This window comes from Leucoraja erinacea, chromosome 4 (assembly GCF_028641065.1).
Source record: "Leucoraja erinacea ecotype New England chromosome 4, Leri_hhj_1, whole genome shotgun sequence".
In the NCBI taxonomy this organism is placed as follows: domain Eukaryota; kingdom Metazoa; phylum Chordata; class Chondrichthyes; order Rajiformes; family Rajidae; genus Leucoraja; species Leucoraja erinaceus.
The window spans coordinates 23,193,069-23,212,317 of NC_073380.1; positions in this window are offsets into that span (position 1 = coordinate 23,193,069).

The following is a 19,249-nucleotide window of genomic DNA, read 5'->3' on the forward strand; positions in this document are numbered from 1 at the left end:
ACCAAGAACGCCCTGTCAATGGAAGGTTCGAGGCCCCCAACCGTGGGAGAACAAAGAAGGGAAGAGATAGAACATTTTTTCGCCTTCCATCAGAGTGAGGAATGTGGACAAGTCATTGTGGTGGATGTTTATGTTAAAATGTATTTTGTGTGTACTGTTAGCTTTTATTGGTATGTCTGTATGGCAAATGAAATTCCTCATGTTGCAAAACATACTTGGCTAATAAAGTATTATGATGAATATTATGATGATTATTATGATTAAGAGAGAGATTATTGTTCTGGCACCATGTTACTAAGTTCTCTATCTGGATCCTGTACATCTTTTCATCATTCGTGATTTGGTCCACCACAGTGGTGCCATGTGCAAAATTTGTAGGTTGTATTAGAGCCGAATTTGGTCATAGCTCTCTTTCCAGAAAACTAAAACAGCAAGTGTCCCATATAATAAATCTGAATTCCATGAGATTGGTTTTCATGGTTCCAGAATTCCTAAGTTTTAATCATTTCTTTTCGTCTTGATATCCTTCCGTTCTGAGTTCCATTTAACAAAGCACAAATTGAAATAGTCATGCTGATACCCTTCCAGCAATTACAATTGCATCCACACAAAGGAACATTAAAGATCATGCTGTTGAGTCTATCCTTTCTGGATTTATTATAACCATGCTCATTATTTTTCTCAATTCTTTATTGAAATTCATTCTTCAATCTACTGAGTTTTTCAGTGGCCATCCTTGTTAATTGCTTCTTGTCACCTAGTGCAGCCATTCGAGTTTATTAACCAAAGACTGCATGAAGCACTGAGAGGGAAGTGCAGCACCAGAAATTTGCGCCTGCCACCAGAACTTGATTCATGTTTCATCCATTTGTATTTTTTAGTGGCTGCCTTGCCAACAGTCTGTCTGTCCTTTCTTCATTTGTTATTTTTAGTATGTGTTAAAAAGTATGTTTTAGTGTTCCTTGGTTTGTTTTATGTGGTGGGATTGATGGGGGGTTGGAGGAAACTTTTTGTCAAACTCTTACCTCGACGGAGATGCAATAATTTTCCATATTGTATCTCCGTCCACACTGCAGCCTAACAGCGTGAAGTTGGTGGCCTTTCCTGGAGACGAACGGGCGCTCCAAGCCACAGGAGTCTGTGGGGCTTTAACATTGGGAAGCTTGTGATCCCTTTGCCAGGAATCGAAGCACCAACCCCGGGGCCTGTGGACTTTAACATCGTGAAGCCAGCGGTCTCTGGTATGAAGAGGCCACTTCAGTAGTTCCATGCCATGGAAAGTGTTTCAACCGCCCTGACACGGGAGTTTCGATCACCCCGACGGGGGCTTCGATCATCGGTTGCGGAGGCTTTAATCGCCCCGACTGCGGATGGTTTGACTACCTCGACCGCAGGAGAACAAAGAGGAAGAAATTTAATGTTTAAAGTTAACATAAACATCCATGACAGTGAGGAATGTGGAATCCACTGTGATGGATGTTTATGTTAACTTTTATGTGGTTGTGTGTCTTGTTGCTTTTCACTTAGTATGGCTGTTTGGTAACTCAATTTTCCCTGTATCTTAATTGGTACATGTGACAATAAACTGACCTTGAAACCATGAAACCTTAATTATCAATGTGTATTATGTTACAGGCCTGTTATGATGTTGCAAATAAGATTTTCATTGTTCTGTTGTCAGTACAAATGACAATTAAACATTCTTGACTGGCTTTTCTGATGGTATAATCCTTTTAAACATGATTAAGTCTAATTTTCTGAACATAAATCTTAATTTAGATTTAGATGTCTTATAGCTAGAAACAACCTTATTTGTTGCCCTAATACCTTCTTCAGGTAATTATCTGTCTTCATTGATTACTTTCATTTCATTTCCTGGCTATCTTAACATTTATCAAGTGTTTAGAAAATTTAATGGCTCCAAATGTTTCTGCAATTCAAAAATAGAACAGTATAGTCCTCAAGTGATACAGTGTGGAAACAGGCCCTTCGGCCCAACTTGCTCACACCAGCCAACATGTCCCAGCTAAAGTAGCCCCACCTGCCTGCTCTTGGTCCATATCCCTCCAACCCTGTCCTATCCAGGTACCTGTCTAATTGTTTCTTAAATGATGTGATAGTCCCAGCTTCAACTACCTCCTCTGGCAGCTTGTTCCACACACTCACCACCTGTAATATTCTGTTGCATTACTGAAAATAATGCCAACCTATGGATAAATTGTATGCATAATATTTGAGCATGTTGCTCGTTCAATTGCAGTCATTATTTTGTCTAAATAATGTAATACTGACCATTAATGCAATGACCGATTGAGCGGTCCTGAATATCCAATACCATTTTACTTCTATTTCTTTTTGGATGTAACTTTTTCAAAGCTGTGAGGAAAATCAACAATGCCCACATCCAAGTACAAACCTAATACATTTAGTTCAAACATATGGCATGGAAACAGGCCCTTCAGTCCATCGAGTTTCCACTGACCATCAATGAACCATTCTCACTAGTTCTATATTCTCACGTTTTCTCGTCCATTCCCTAAATATTAGGGGCAATTTTACAAAGGCCAATTAATCTACAAACCCACATGCCTTTGGGAAGTGAGAGAAAACCACAGCACCCAGAGGAAACCAGTGTGGGCCGAGATAGAACATGAAGATTCCACACAGACAGTACTCGAGGTCAGGATAGAGCCTAGGTGAGATACTGAATCATGAACATCATGCTGAGTTCAGAAAATGTGATGTTTCCCTATTACTGTAGTTAGATAAATAACACTTGGCATCAATATTTACCCAACTACAGCCAACTAAGAAAGATCCAGTTTGCCAAATTAGTAAAAGGGAGAACAGGTTGATGATAAATGAAAAGAAAGTACTGGAGAAACACATGAAGTGAGAAAAGCACAGTATCTGTACCTCTTTAAATACATCAGGCAGAAAATGGAGACACAATGGTTAACAGATAAAATTATACTCAACCTTGCATTGAACTTGAGATAGACACAAAAAGCTGGAGTAACTCAATGAATCAGACAGGAAAAGTCTCTGGTGGAAAAGAATAGGTGACGTTTTGGGTCGAGATTCTTCTTCTGATCCGAAATGTCACCTATTCCTTTTCTCCAGAAATGCTGAATGACCCACTCAGTTGCTCCAGCTTTTTGTGTGTATCTTTGGTTTAAACCAGCATCTGCAGTTCCTTCCATGCTTACATTGAGCTTGATCAGGTGTCTGGGCAACTGAAGAGCAACCATTTTGTACTCGCAAATATAATAAACATTCATTGATCATTTCTGCCTTGATGACTTCCATTAACAAGAGACATGTCTTGGTTTAACTCACACTGATACATATTCCAGGAAGTTTTTTTTAATCCAACTCGTGACACTTGCTTCCTTTTCAAAATCAGTTCATGCTTTAAGCATATTGCTTTTTCTTTCTCATTTTAGGTATGGCACTAAAAATGCTTCACACATCTCTATAACTAATAAGTTCATCATCAAGGAATTATGCATAGTTTTCCAGGTTGCCAAGATACGATGATGGGGTTCCATAGACTTGTCTTCTGGGATGACTTTTATTCATTTTGTGCAACTGCGATATGTCTATATATGAATATGCACATTATACACTAAAAGGAACCCAAAGATAAAACCTGGTAAATATCAACAAGGTGATTGTGGTTAAAATATAGCAAAATTGATCATACAATATTCTATTTAGAAACATAAAAAATTAAAAAACATTTAAAATAAAATAAAAATTTAAAAAAATATTCTGAATAGACTAGAGGACTAGACTAGAGAAAGAATCCAAGGACTTATAAGTCTATATTTATGATACTAAAAATAAATACATTATGTAAACAAGGTCACAAAAAGCCAATGAATAATGAAAATGTTTTCAGAAGTAAAGAACATTGGAATAAAGATGTGATGGTCAATTTGTTTAAAATTTTAGAATGTGTAAATATAGGCTTTGTCCGAGAGAAAGCATTTTGAAATAGTGATATGGGAACAATTGCATTGGGATGTGGAAACAGACATAAGATAGACACAAAATGCTGGAATAACTCAGCAGGACAGATAACATCTCTGGCGAGAAGGAATGGTTGATGTTTCAGGTTGAGACACTTTCTCAGACCTAAATGACCCGGTATGTCACACATTCATATTCTCCAGAGATGCTGCCTATCCCACTGAGTTACTCCAGCAATTTATGTCTATCTTCAGTGTAAAACTGCATTTACAATTTCTTCCTACACTTAAGGCATTTGAATATTTTCAATAGATTTCGAACGTTCAAAAGTTAAAGGTAAGGGAAATAATTGATATATTTGTAGTTGCATCATCATATCCAATAGGTTTTTGAAATATCAAATAATGAACTGAGTGGTTCCTTTGTTTTCTGTGAATGGATTGAGCTAAACATTGTAATAGTAACTGCCTCAACTGCGTCCTCTGGCAGTTCGTTCCATATACGTCTGTGTGAAAATGTTGCCCCTCAGATTCCTAGTAAATTGTCTCCCTCACAAACTTATGTCCTCTAGTTTTTGATTCCTCTAATCTGGGTAAAAGACTCGGTGCTTTTACCCTATCTATTCCTCTCAGGATCTTGTATACCACTATAAGATCATCCCTCATCCTACTGCACTCAAAGAAATAAAGTACAGTAGTAGTATGCTCAACCTTTTCCTACAGCTCAGGCCCTTGAGTCCTGGCAACATATTTGTAAATCTTCTCTGAACTCTTTCCAGATTAACAACATATTTCTTATAACAGGGTGACCAAAACTATACACAATACTCTAAATGAGGCCTCACTAATGTCTTATACAACTGCAACTTGACCTCTCAACTTCTATACTCAATACTCTGACTGATGAAGGCCAATGTGGCTTCTTGACCATCCTATCCACCTATGATGCCACTTTCAAGGAACTGTGTACCTGTACTCTTGTACACCGCTATAAGATCACCCCTCAGTCACCTCCTTAGGCCCCCTTCAGTCATGGCTGACCATGGGTATCTCCAGGGTTGTTATTCCCTATATGGAGGACGCCTGTGCGTGACTTTGTTTAATGTGGGGAGACTGGTGCACAGAGTGCCACCCCACGGTCCTTGACTGATCTGGGTCAGGATCCAGTGGCATGGAGTCCAAGATGACCGGAGACCCTTTTCTGCTGCACCCTTCATCCGCCTTCCCAGCTGTTGTGATGCTCCACTAAGGTCAGCCATCATCCTCCACCTGTTCCAACGTTGAAGTCTTGGTTGGATTGTTCTTTGTCAGAGACCTCCCTCTCGACCATACCACCATGGATGGCCCTACCAGGAGCATAGCTCCAGATGGCATTGCTCTCAGGATCTCAGGTCCACACACGCTTCTCCACCACGACAAGGTGACAATCCACGGAGAAGGCACCTGCACTCGAAGGAATAAAGTTATATCCTGCCCAACCATTCACCATAGCTCAGGTCTTCATGTCCTGGCAACATCTTTGTAAATCTTCTCTGCACTCCTCTCAGCCTCCTTCCTATAGCAGTGTGACCAAAACTGAATAAATACTAGAATGCTAGATGTAGAGAGAGGGGATGCAAGGGTTACTTGGTTAGAGAAATCAATACTCATACCACTGGGCTGTAAGCTGCCCAAGCGAAATATGGGATGCTGTTCCTCCAATTTGTGTTTGGCCTCACTCTAAAAATGGAGGAGGTCCAGGACAGAATGGTCAGTGCGGGACTGGGAAGGGGAATTAAAGTGTTCAGCAACCGGAGATCAGATAGGTCCAGCAGACTGAACAGAGGTATTCAGTAACATTCCTCGGGCCCTGTCATTCACTGTGAAAGTTCAGTGCTGGTTTGACCTCGTACTTATCTGCATTACGCTCCATTAATCATTCCTCAGCCAATTTGCCCAACTGATCAAGATCCTGCTGTAATTTTTGATAAAACATTGTATAACATTGTACAACATTCCCTATTCTTACACTCTATACTCCAGCTAATGAGGACAAGTGTCCTAGAGGGCCTTCTTCACTATCTTTTTTTGCCTGTGTTGCCACTTTCATTGCACACGGGAAATGTGCAGCAAGATCCTTCTATTCCTCAGGGTTGTAACATTCATTATGTTTATACTTTTGTTATTAGTCTTCCCAAAGCTCACACTAAAGAGGATTAAATTCCATTTGCCATTGCTCTGCCCATCCTACTGACTGATCAATATCAGCCTGTAGCTCAAGCTAATCCTCTTCATTGCCAACAAAACTTCTACATTTTGTTTCACTTGCAAACGGACTAATTGTGCCTGTTACATTTGTAACCTCTACAGTCTTTCTGGGGAATGCATTTCCTCAACTTCCTTGGGTCAGGAGTTACAATGTAAGACTAGAATGTGAAGATGTGAATGAGAATCTTCCCTTGTACCTAGTACTCGTGTTATTTATGGTGAGCGATTTGCAAAGTCTTCATGAGTGAACCTGAATAAATAACTGCAGTGGATAAGCAGTGTGTCTACAAATGTTTAGTTCACATCCATTCATACCTGATTATTCCAAAGATGTTTTAGTAAAATCATAATATCATCATTTTTTCGCAGTGATAGAGCTGATGCCTTACATCACCAGAGTCTTGGGTTCAGTCCTGACTATGGCAGCTGTCTGTCCGGAATTCGCACATCGTCCCTGGGAAAGCATGAGTTTTATCCGGATGCTCCAATTTCCTCCCACATTCCCAAGATGTATAGGTTCGTAAAAAATTGTAAATTATCCCTAGTGTGCAAGGTAATGCTCGTGTATGGGGATCACTGGTTGGCAAAGACTCGGTGGGTCGGAGGGCCTGTATCTGTGCTGTATCCCTAAAGTAAACTTAACTAAAACAACTGAAGGCACTGAACAGAGATCTTCATTCCTAAGGTTTGTACAAAATGTTACCAATTGAAGTCTAGATTAGATACCAAAGGCCAGTAAATTTAAATTCCAAATGCTGCCAAATACATTACTAGTCTCAAACAGCCCTTTATTCATGTTCATGTGATAGGAGCAGAATTATGCCATTCAGCCCATCAAGTCTACTCCACCATTCAATCATGGCTGATCTATTTTCCCCTCTTAACCCTATTCTCCTGCCTTCTCCCCCAAACCCTTGAAACCCAAACCAATCAAGAATCTATCTATCTCTGCCTTGAAAATATCCATTGACTTGGCCTCCACTGCTTTCTGAAGCAATTAATTCCTCAGATTCACCACCCTCTGACTAAAGAAATTCCTCCTCATCTCTTCCTAAACGAAAATCCTTTAGTTCTGAGTCTATGACCTCTGGTCTTAGACTCTCCCACTAGTGGAAACAACCTCTCCACAACTACTATATCCAGGCCTTTCACTATTCGGTAAGTTTCAATGGGGTACCCTCTCATCCTTCTAACCTCCAGCTAATAGAGGCCCAGTGCCTTCAAACGCTCATATGTTAACCCACTCATTCATGGGATCATTCTCGTAAACCTCCTCTGGACCCCCTCCAGCGCCAGCACATCCTTCATGACCTATCAGCTAATAATATTTACCAATTCAGGATTCATATACGACATTTAAATGTTCCCCTGCACCTTCACACATTAGACACTGCTGGATGGCCGGTACCCACATCGTATAGCTTGAACACATAACCAGCTTTTCAACCATGACTGATTGAATTTTATTTACAGATAACTCCCTTCCTTTCGTGTTGGACACAGAGGACAATAATCAGAGGCTGAATGAACTAACTGGAAAAACTCCCAAAAGCAGCAATTAATATCTGGAGGGGAAAATGCATTTAACACCGGAAGAGACCGTTGTGATTGTTATTGTCATGGTTATTGCTTAAGACATGGTCAACAGTGGACTAACATTATCAACATTGTGAATATTTTATTATCTTATCCTTCTTAATTTCTGCACAGTCCTCAACCCATAATCTTTCCTAATTTACGGACTTCAGAGCTGCTCCTCATACTCCCCAGTTTCCCTCAATTTGGTCCTTCATGAAAATTTAAAAAACAATAGCAGAAATCTGAAACGAAAACAGAAAACGCTGGAAATAGACAATAGGCAATAGGTGCAGGAGTAGGCCATTCGGCCCTTCAAGCCAGCACTGCCATTCAATGTGATCATGGCGGATCATCCACAAACAGTACCCCGTTCCTGCCTTCTCCCCATATCCCTTGACTCTGCTATCTTTAATAGCTCTATCTAAATCTCTCTTGAAAGCATCCAGAGAATTGGCCTCCACTACCTTCTGAGGCAGAGAATTCCACAGATTCACAACTCTCTGTGTGAAAAAGTTTTTCCTCATTTCCGTTCTAAATGGCTTACCCCTTATTCTTAAACTGTGGCCCCTGGTTCTGGACTCCCCCAACATGTTTCCTGCTTCTAGCATGTCCAAACTCTTAATAATCTTATATGTTTCAATAAGATCGCCTCTCATCCATCTAAACGCCAGAATGTTCAAGCCCAGACACTCCATTCTATCAACATATGACATTCCCACCATCACAGGAATTAACCTTGTGAACCTACGCTGCACTCCCTCAATAGCAATAATGTCCTTCCTCCAATTTGGAGACCAAACTGCACACTATGCTCCAGATATGGTCTCACAAGGGCCCTGTACAACTGCAGAAGGACCTCTTTGCTCCTATACTCAACTCCTCGCGTTATGAATAATAATAATAATAATAATAATAATAAGTTTATTTATATAGCACATTTATAGTCAATTTTCATTGACCCCAAAGTGCTTTACATAATTTAAAAATCAGTTCCATACAAAGCATAAAGATTGGTTAACAAAATAATAAAATGCATAAACAGGACACAACATGTAACATAAACATCCACCACAGCATTCATCACTATGGTGGAAGGCACAAAAAATTTTGGCCGTCCTCCTCCATTCCCCCCCCCCCCCCCCCCCCGTGGACAAGACCAGAGTCAGAGTCCATTCCAGGATCGGTCTTTCCTCACCGGAGACCGCGGTTTCAAGATTGTGTAGACCGCAGGCCGGCGGTTGAGATTTAAAGTCCCCGCCGCAGCCAGAAGCACCGTAGACTGCAGGGCCGGCGGTCGAAGCTCCCCTCCAGGGGTGATGGTAAGTCCATGCCGGGCCCGCGGTAGAAGTTATCCGCGGGCCGGCAATGGCGGCTTCTTCTTCCCCCGGGTCCCCCACGAGGGATCCCGGGCTGTAGACGCCGCAGCAGCTGGAACTCTGCAGACCGCGGCTTCAGGCTGCGACTTCAGGCTGCCGGCTGCCCCGGGCCAGTGAAACGGAGCACTCCCCTCCGGCGAGCCCCAGCGAGGGATCACCCGCTCCACGCCGAGTCCACGCTGCGCCTGCCGCTGAAGCCCCGGGGCACGTCTCCGGGAAAGACCTCGCCGATCCTTGATGGTAGGCCACGGGGGAGGCGACCTGGAAAAAGTCGCCTCTCCATGGAGGAGGCGACCGAAGCGGTTTCCCCCTTACACCACCCACGCCACCCCCCACACAAAACACAAAAAAACCACTAAATACACACTTTAAAACATACTAAAAATAAAAAATAAAATTGTAAAGGCTGACACGCTGCTGCCATGGCTGCCGCCAGAACAGCGCCCCCTTCACTTGACCGTGATGAAGGCTAACATGCCATTCGATGTCTTCACTGCCTGCTGTACCTGCATGCTTACTTTCAGTGACTGATGAACAAGGACCCCCAAATCTCGTTCTACTTCTCCTTTTCCCAACTTGACACCATTTAATAATAATCTGCCTTCGTGTTTTTGCCACCGAAGTGGATAACCTCACATTTAAAATGGATAACCTCACAAATACTCAGCAGAAAGAGAAACAATCTTAATGTTTCAGGCCAAAGACTCTTCACTGGAGTATACCTACGTGTCTTGTTAGGTTTAAAAATGTAAAGACTTACCTTCAGGCTTGCCACAGGCAGTATTATAATATTAATGCAAGAGTCCAATATTATAGGAATGAGTGAGGATGTTTGAGAAGGCTGTTCAAGCGAGGACACATGAGTTGAGCTTGGAGCCAAAACAGGGACCACCATTTTTTTGAAAGTTTATAACAAACCTACTTACATTATTGGATTTTTTTTTTTGGGGGGTGGGGGGGGGGGGGGGGGGGGGGGGGGGGGGGCGTACTAAACTGCATGCATTGCATTTATAGCATTTATTGGCCAGTTATGCTGCTGCATGTAAAACATTTTTTTTTTCATTGTTGGTACATATGATAATTAAACACTCTTGACAATCAGATAAAGGAAGTGAAGGAACACATAACAGTAGTGTAACAATAATGAATAATGGGCTAAAAGGGGGTGGAAATTGTTCAGTGCAACCAGCAGAGCTTTTTGAGATCTCACAGAAAGTTCTTATAATAAAATTGCAAGAGTAGCCACAAGGAACAGTACCTCATATTCCATTTGGGTAGCTTAGAACATTTAACAATTCGGTAATTATACTGCCCCGCAAACAGTGATTTGATGAATTTGAATGGCGAGGAACACCAGCAAATTCTAGTAAGTTTATTTACTTTAAAGTTGAGTTTAGTCACATTTTCTTACCTTAAAACAACATGCAATATATTCATCTATACATTAAATATTTGTATATATATTTGCAAAATATATTTAATCTTATGTCTTTTTTTAAATCATTTTAGTGACTCTTCATTTATTTGCCTCAGAAAAATTCAGAGTAATTGACTAGTTTGACCGCTTAGCCAGCCATTTTAATTTGTTTCTGTATCTCACACCTACCCCATTCTGGCAGCATTGTTCTAATTAGAAAGGAAGAGTAAAATAATTAGGCCATTTGACCCACAGAACCTCCTCCATCACTCAGCAAGTTCATGCAGGATCCACTACCCATTTTGCTATCCTCCACCTGCATTTCCTGTTTCATCTGATCCAGATATCCATTGATCTCAGCTTTCAAAGCAAATAATGACTGAGCCTTCACAACTCTCAGGAACAGGGTATTCTGACTCTGAGTCTGATGAAGGGACTCGACCCGAAACGTCACCCATTCTATTTCGCCAGAGATGCTGTCTGACCCTGAGTTATTTCAGCTTTTTGTGTCGACCTTCGGTTTAAACCAGCATCTGCAGTTCATTCCTATTATTGATGTTTTAAACTGAACTAAACTAACCTAAACTAAACTAACCTAAACTAAAGAGATTTTGTGAAGACACTCCTCAACTCAGTCTTAATTGGCTTACTGTTATGTTAAGACTGTGACCCGTAGTTTAGAATCCTCAACCAGGGGAAATAACGTCTCAGTATGTTCCCTGCTGTATTTTAAGAATTTTGATTGTTACATATTTTTGTAATGTTTCAAGTAGCTGATAATTCTCTACTTCCAATCACTTGAGAATAGACTGAATGTGTGAATTTTTTATTCTGATTTTTAAAAAGTCCAAGTTAACTTTTAATGCTGTAGGGCAGTTTAAAGAAAAATATTTTCTGTATGTCAACCTGTTGTTAATATATAACAATCCTGAAAATGAAATGAAGCAACACTTGAAATGGTCTGGGCTAATACACATATATAATTCAATAACTCAGTTAATGCATCCTTGTGGGCATAGCTCAGTGGTTGATAGATGTAGCTGAAAGCAAAGATTGAAGGGAATGGGTACCAACAGTCAAACCAAATCAATCACTTGGTTTTAAATGTTCACACATGCCATGTGAAAATCAAAGAGTATCACTTATTTTGGATTCACTAGACGTTGCTATGATTCAATAGTTATGGCTCCCAGCTATGAAAGAAGTAAATAGCAAACAGTGAAGTTGAGACTTAGTGTCCAGGATTAAGCAAAATATAATACTTAATGGAAATATTGACTTTTCATTGGTCTAGAGGTTAGCTGGTTGGTCTAGGGGTTAGATGTCCATTAACATTACATACTATATCGCCCACTAAACCATGAACCTTATGCAGATTTTCTCTCCCTGCTAATCACAATCTCTGAAGAAAACAACAAAAATAAGTTTTTTAATACTGTGTCACTGCATGCATGCATTACTAGACCAAATAATATCTAGTGAAGCCCTTCTTACCCATGAGGTTGTAGACAGTTTGCTTAATATTTTATGGGTCTTACAAATTTGTATTATTTCCATGAAGATGATAATCTGAATAGATGTCTATGGAGACTGTCACATAATTCTGGTGAAAAGCATTCAATAGTGGTTTGGCCAGTGATGTTTTAAAGAAAGATGACTCCAGCTTCTTCATTTTTAATGCGTTGCAAGCTGACTATGAACATCCCATTATCATCTCTATTCTGCATCTGAATAGCATTTCACAAACATTTGCAGGACATATTGGATTTGGACTCACTGCCTGGATGCTAGAGGTCTCCTGGTAAATTCCAGTGATTTTGCCCTTTAAATGTGCCTGGCTGCAGTGAGGCAAAGTGTTCATGTGCATAGAAGATAGAACAGTACAGCACAGGACTTTGATCCACAAGGTCCATTCTGAACATGATGCCAGGTTAAACTGATCTCATCTGCCTGCACATGATCCATATCCCACCATTACCTGCATATTGATGTGCCTATCAAAAAGCCTATTAAATACCACTATCGTATCTGCCTCCACCACCTGGCAGTGTGTTCCAGGCACACACCACTCTCTGCATAACATAATTGCCCTGCACATCTCCTTTAAACTTTGACCTTCTCGCTTTAAAGCTATACACTCCAATCTTTGACATTTCCATCCTTGTAAAAGTTCTGACTGTCTATCCTATCCATGCCTCTCATAATTTTATGTACTTCTATTAGGTTTCCTCTCAGCCTCCGATGTATCAGAGAAAGCAGTCCATGTTTGGACATAGCTTATAACATTTAATCCAGACAGCAACCTGGGAAATCTCTTCTGCACCCTCTCCCAAGCATCCACCGTCCTACCACTGCCTCATTGATGACACTCAGACTATCCTTGATCAGACTTTGCTGACTTTACCTTGTACTAAACGTTATTTCCTTATCATGCATCTATGCATTGTAAACGGCTCAATTGAAAACATGTATTTTCTTTTTGCTGACTGGCTAGCATGCAACAAAAGCTTTTCACTGTACCTCGGTACATTACAATAAACTAAACTAAACATCCTTCCTGTAATGAAGTGACCTGAATTGTATGCAATACTCCAAATGTAACGTGGCCAGTGAAGTCTTGGCAAGTTGTTTAACAACAGCCTTAAGGATACAGCATCAGTCCAGGCAACCTGTCTGGAGCTGGAGAACTGCTTGAGAGTGGTAGACCGGTCGGGGCTTCCCGGCAAGTTTGAGGGTTGGATTTACCAGCATGGTATCCTGCCACGGATACTCTGGCCACTGCTTGTCTACAAAGTCACCTGAACACGCTGTGATCTGCTCAACCATGTCTGGATTGCCTGGGTGAGGGTGTCTGATGTTGAAAGTCCTGAAACACCCAATGACCCCAGATTACATTATTAATGATGTGTTCGGGAGCATCAATAGATGTATTTTATCAATCGCTCTTAATATTCTCCCAGTAAATGCATGGTGTCTTTAATCAAATAATGTTAGTAAATGGATATTTTTTGAAATTCTATTGAACGGCGTTTCACTTATAGTTGCTAACAACTTGGAAACATGCAATTAAAGATAGTGTGAACTTGAAGCCAAAAGACTGAGCCAGGCAGCAGTGTGGTCAATCTCATCTACAACCTCTCCAAAGCCTTCACATCTTGTGTGTGTAATGGGGTGACCAGAACCAGAGAGAAACATTGAAAAAGATCGTGATTTAAAGTAGAATACATGGTCTGAGAAGATGAGTTGTAAAGAACCAGGGACAACACAGGAATTAGAGGTGAATATAGGTTCTAAGATGGTTGAGAGGGGTAAACATTTAGGATGGATACAAAGGAAAAATTCACATGAAATATTAAGATGGGAAAGAGAACAGAATAAGTAACAGGTATAAAATATTAAAGATCTGAAATATACATGGGCAGCACAGTGGGTAAAGCAGAGTTGCTGCATTACAGCGCTCACAGCGGCAGAGACCCTGGTTCGATCCCGACTATGGGTGCTGTCTGTAAGGAGTTTGTATGTTCTCCCCGTGACTGCGTGGGTTTTCTAAGAAATCTTCGGTTTCCTCCCACACTCCAAAGACGTACAGGTTAGTAGGTTAATTGGCTTCGGGAAAATTGTAAATTTTCCCTAGTGTGTGTATAGTAGTGCTGGGATCATCGGTCGGTGTGGACTCGGTGGGCCGAAGGGCCTGTTCCCACGCTGTATCTCTAAACTAAACTAAAACTTAATCATTCTTACAACTTAAGATTCCCAAGAAGATACATTTGATAAGTAATTACTGATTCCATGTGATCTTTGTCCTGGTCCTGCTTTCTTCCATCTTTTAACCTCCCCCCATTCCTCCCGCCCGTAATCAGCCTGATGGAAACCAACCCAAAACCTCACTTATCATGTTCTCCAGAGATGCTGCCTGACCTGCAAAGTTACTCCACTTTTATATAATAATTTAATTGTCCTTCTTTAAAAATTGAATCTTTTTTCAAAATTTAGAAGCTTGACTAATTTTCAATGGTTTTTGAATATATCTGAAGAAACATTCATGCTATTTAGCAACTTCAACTTTCGGCTAAGGCTAGGCACAGATAAATTACCTGAGAACGTTTATTTCTTTATTTTTTATTGACCGGCAGCTCGCTCTAGCCACAGATTCTCATGGGAGTTATAGCCCGAGGGCCCTGCCACTCTGTAGGGGAAATGGATGTGGATGTGAAATTAGCAAGTTGGTGGCGCTCCAAGCACAGATGCAAGAAAATTCTGAGTCTATAAACGCTTCCAACTAACTAGAATTGGCAAAGCAGCACATCAATATTATATGGGAAGTTTTTTAAAAATATATATTTTTTTGATGAACACATGAATTACCACCCAAGCACATTATCCAGCTTTCAGTCAAGTGAATTTGATTATGTTTTAATCCATTCCCAGTGGAGCTGTGAATGCTGTTATTGCATAACCTTCCCATCTCCCCTCTGATATGAAAAATATTGAAGACTTCCCTCAAAAAATTCCCATTAACGTTTGTGCTTAAATGTTTGACTGAACCGTTACATGGAGAAATTAGAACTTTCAAGATAAACGTTTAGGGATCTTCCAAACCAGGTCTGAGAGGATTATGTGGTTTGTCATTATTCTCCTCTACTGGGAAATTATTTTGCATTTAATTTGAAGAGAGCAATTAAATCCATTGTGCCTAGTTATCGCAGTCACTTCATTCTGCAGATTAAAAATCAGTTAATTTCTGAACCTCAGATAAAGCTGCTCCTGAATTAAATTTATATCCACAATCTCTGTGCACTTAAACAGGAGGCAGTTCCTCGGTGAGCAATTTAATTTGGACGGTAGACACTAAAATATTAATAAGAAAAATGCAAAACACTGTGGGTTGGATATTGCAGGAAAAGTAATGAGGTGTTAAAAATGCACAGCCTTATTAAGGTGCAAATCATCCAGCAAATTCAGGAGATTTAGAAAAAAATATGCAGTAAGCTGCTAATCTCCAGAAATTGCACATTCACGTTACACCGTCTGACATTTGCTTCACACAAATGGGACATTAACCTTTTGGTTAATTTTAAAATCTTGTTAGATTTTTTCCTTAAGAGGCAATTAAACTCAGCAGAAGTCTGTTAATTAAGTGTTGCAACCCTTTTTTTATTTACCTGATAATTGTTAATAGAAAGCCAATCAACCTATCAGCCATAATAAGAACAAATTCAAATTTTCAATCTCATTTGTGATTGAAAGATTTTATACAGAAAATTTAAAATATTAATATTTGTAACGTTTTCATTTATTTTCCTTTATCATTTTGCCACGTAATTCATCCACTTTTTGGTTTGTTTATTTTTCTTTCCTGATTAGACTCTGATACTTTCTCTGTCTTTCCTGTTCCTTACTGAATCGGAATGCCTTGTCATTCGCTTAGTTCCTAAATGCTCTTTTCTGAATTACCATTAGGCTAAAGCCTTTATTTGGCTGAAAAATGCAGATCTAATGACCCACAAAAATATTGCTTCAATAACAGATGTGGGTTTAAATGGAAAGCATCACTGTAAAATTAATTTGATTCTTATTTAAATATGGTACTTTTGAACCTACTTCAATATCTGTGCAGAATTTCCATTTCAGGAATTTGCATTAAAATGTAAATCCTAGCAGTACTTAATGTAATTCCTGACATCGCTGAGTTGCAACACAAGGTCACATTCCATGCTTCCACACAAATTAGCTTGATATTTCTCTGTCAGGTTTCCTGCAATTAGTGTATCTCATCTGACATTCCTATTACTGTAATTCTAGCATCAACTATATTTTACTTTTGTTAGTCAATTCTGAGTGGTATTTATATGTTCTATATTGAGTTTAGCAGTGTGGATGCATGAAAGTGGGCTGTCCTACAGAATACAAGGGATGTTAAAATAAATAAAAAAATATATATATATATTGCAGCATTAAACAGAACTGATTATCTAATAGAGTGGTGAATCTCTGGAATTCTCTGCCACAGAAGGTAGTTGAGGCCAGTTCATTGGCTATATTTAAGAGGAAGTTAGATGTGGCCCTTGTGGCTAAAGGGATCAGGGGGTATGGAGAGAAAGCAGGTACAGGATACTGAATGGATGATCAGCCATGATCATATTGAATGGCGGTGCAGGCTCGAAGGGCCGAATGGCCCACTAATGCACATATTTTCTATGTTTCTATGTAATATAGATATGAATGTACAGAAGCTGTGTTTACTCTTCATTTGGTTAATGGTGCAAAGGAAATGATAAATAGAATATAGAAGAAATAAGAGGAATGTGTTCATAAGTTCATAAATTCTAGGTGCAGAATTAGGCCATTCAGCCCATCAAGTCATCTCTGACTTTCAATCATGGCTGATCTATCTTTCCCTCTCAACCCCACTCTCCCGCCTTCTCCCCATAACCCTTGACCACCTCACTAATCAATAATCTGTCAATCCCCGCATTCATCTCGACAGGAATAGAATATTTCATCACCTACCTAATTTGTGCTTTGTAGTTGGTGGAAAGACTTTGGAGTATCAGGTCGTGAGCTGCAGATGGTCTTGTAATATTTACTCAATTTTGCTTTCTCTGCAGATGCTGTAAGATCTGGTGAGCATTTCCAGAATGTGTCTGTTGTTTCAGATATACAGCAATGGCTGGATATGCAACTTACAATTCCAGCATTTTATTTCTCTCTCTCTCTCTCTCTCTCTCTCTCTAACAGCGCTCATTAATCTATTAACTGGATTTCATTGAAAGCATAGTGCCACTCGGACAACCTTGTCTCCACCCAACCACTGGCATTCCCTTTGTTCTCTCTACCCCTCCCCTCTCTGAAACTCAAATCACGCTTCTTTCACTTTTCCACTTCCGATGAAGGTTTATTGACTTGAAACATTAACTGTTCCTCTTTATGCAAATGTTACCTGACCTGCAGAGTATTGCAGGCATTTCCTACATTTATTCAGAATTATTGATGCAGTGTTTTCTGGATGATTGATAAATTTGCATTTCATCACATCTTGCTGAGTAAATGCTTCTGTAGGTCAATGGTACAATAGTAATAGTAATACTGTTGGGCGGAATTACAATTGTCACATTTTGTGATTGACAACCTTAATGAGTCTAGTTTTCATCGACTTTTCCTGGGAAATAAACTTGGAAAATGAAACCAGGTCCATCAAAATCTAAGAGGTGAAAGCAGGCAGATTATATTTGGCATACACAATGTGGCAGTTTAATCTCCTCCCCACCTATAGTCATACAACGTGGAAACAGGCCCTTCATCACAAACTGAATGGATAGTATTATATTGGCAGCAGTTTTGCACCCCTCCCAACATTAGGTTTCATATCTAGTTGATGACTAGTTGATATGATAACTTCATTATGATGCTTGTGGCAAAGGATAATGTTCTGCTCCAAGGAGTTCCATTGTTTTTAAACCTTGGGAAAAAATAAATTAGGGAAATTACTATGTATTTATTCTGGGAGAGTACATGGAGGAGGACATGTTTGCAGGATGACTGGATTTGTAATTGTTTTTGTATTTTAATACCTTTGAAAGTTTGCTGTGCTGCAATTAAACATCCATAATATTGAAAATGACATCTGTTTCTAAGCAGAATTTAGTTTAAAAAAAAGATCATTTGAGCCCAGACATGTTTTCAAGTGTGTGTTGGCTAAAAAATATACCGGTATATTGGAAGCAAGCCTAGATTATAAAGCCATGTTGTAGTTTGGCTAAAGCTTTGTTTCATCACCCTGGGACAAAGCAATGTGCATCTGTCAGTCTGGGAAGGTTTGATCCAAAATCTCATGTCCATTTCCCTCCACTGATACTGCCTGTTTTTTGCTCAAGGTTCCAGTATCTGCAGTCTCCTGTGTCTCGCAAATCTGTTTCTCATGTACATACACAGAATTCCAACACTAAAAATGAAATACCATGAGTCCCTCTGCACTTTTCAGACTCCATTGAACACTGCACTAGAATTGAACTCCAAGCAGTATTAAAGACAGTATTAAAATCTGACGTCACCCATTCCTTCTCTCCGGTGATGCTGTCTGTCCTGCTGAGTTATTCCAGCATTTTGTGTCTATATTCAGTATTAAAGCCAAACGCTATAAGATCACTTGCTGTTTCTTTCTGCCTGCAATTGGGTCAGCTGACTTGAATATGGCTGGAAAGTAGGGATGATAAGACCATTGGAGCAGAATAAGGCCATTTGCCCCGTTAAGCTTGCTCCGCCATTCAATTATGGCTGATCTATTGTTCCCTCTCAACCTCATTCTCCTGCCTTCTCCCTGTAACCTTTGATGCACTTACTAATCAAGAACCTATCAATTTCCACCTTAAAAATACTTAATGACTTGGCCTCCACATCTGTCTGTAGCAATGAATTCCACTGATTCACCACTCTCTGACAATAGGTCTTTGTTGGCATCCTAAATGATTGTTTAAATCACATCCCTCTTCTCTCCCCCTCTTTTCCCAGCAACATTTGCGAGATTCACATTAGTTTCTTGTCCCATACATCCAGATTCAGTGAAATTGCTTGTTCATATGAACCTCGCAAAGTAATAGTATTACAGTAATCATATATAGAACAATAAATACAAGTGGAAAATAGTAGAATTGTGCAAC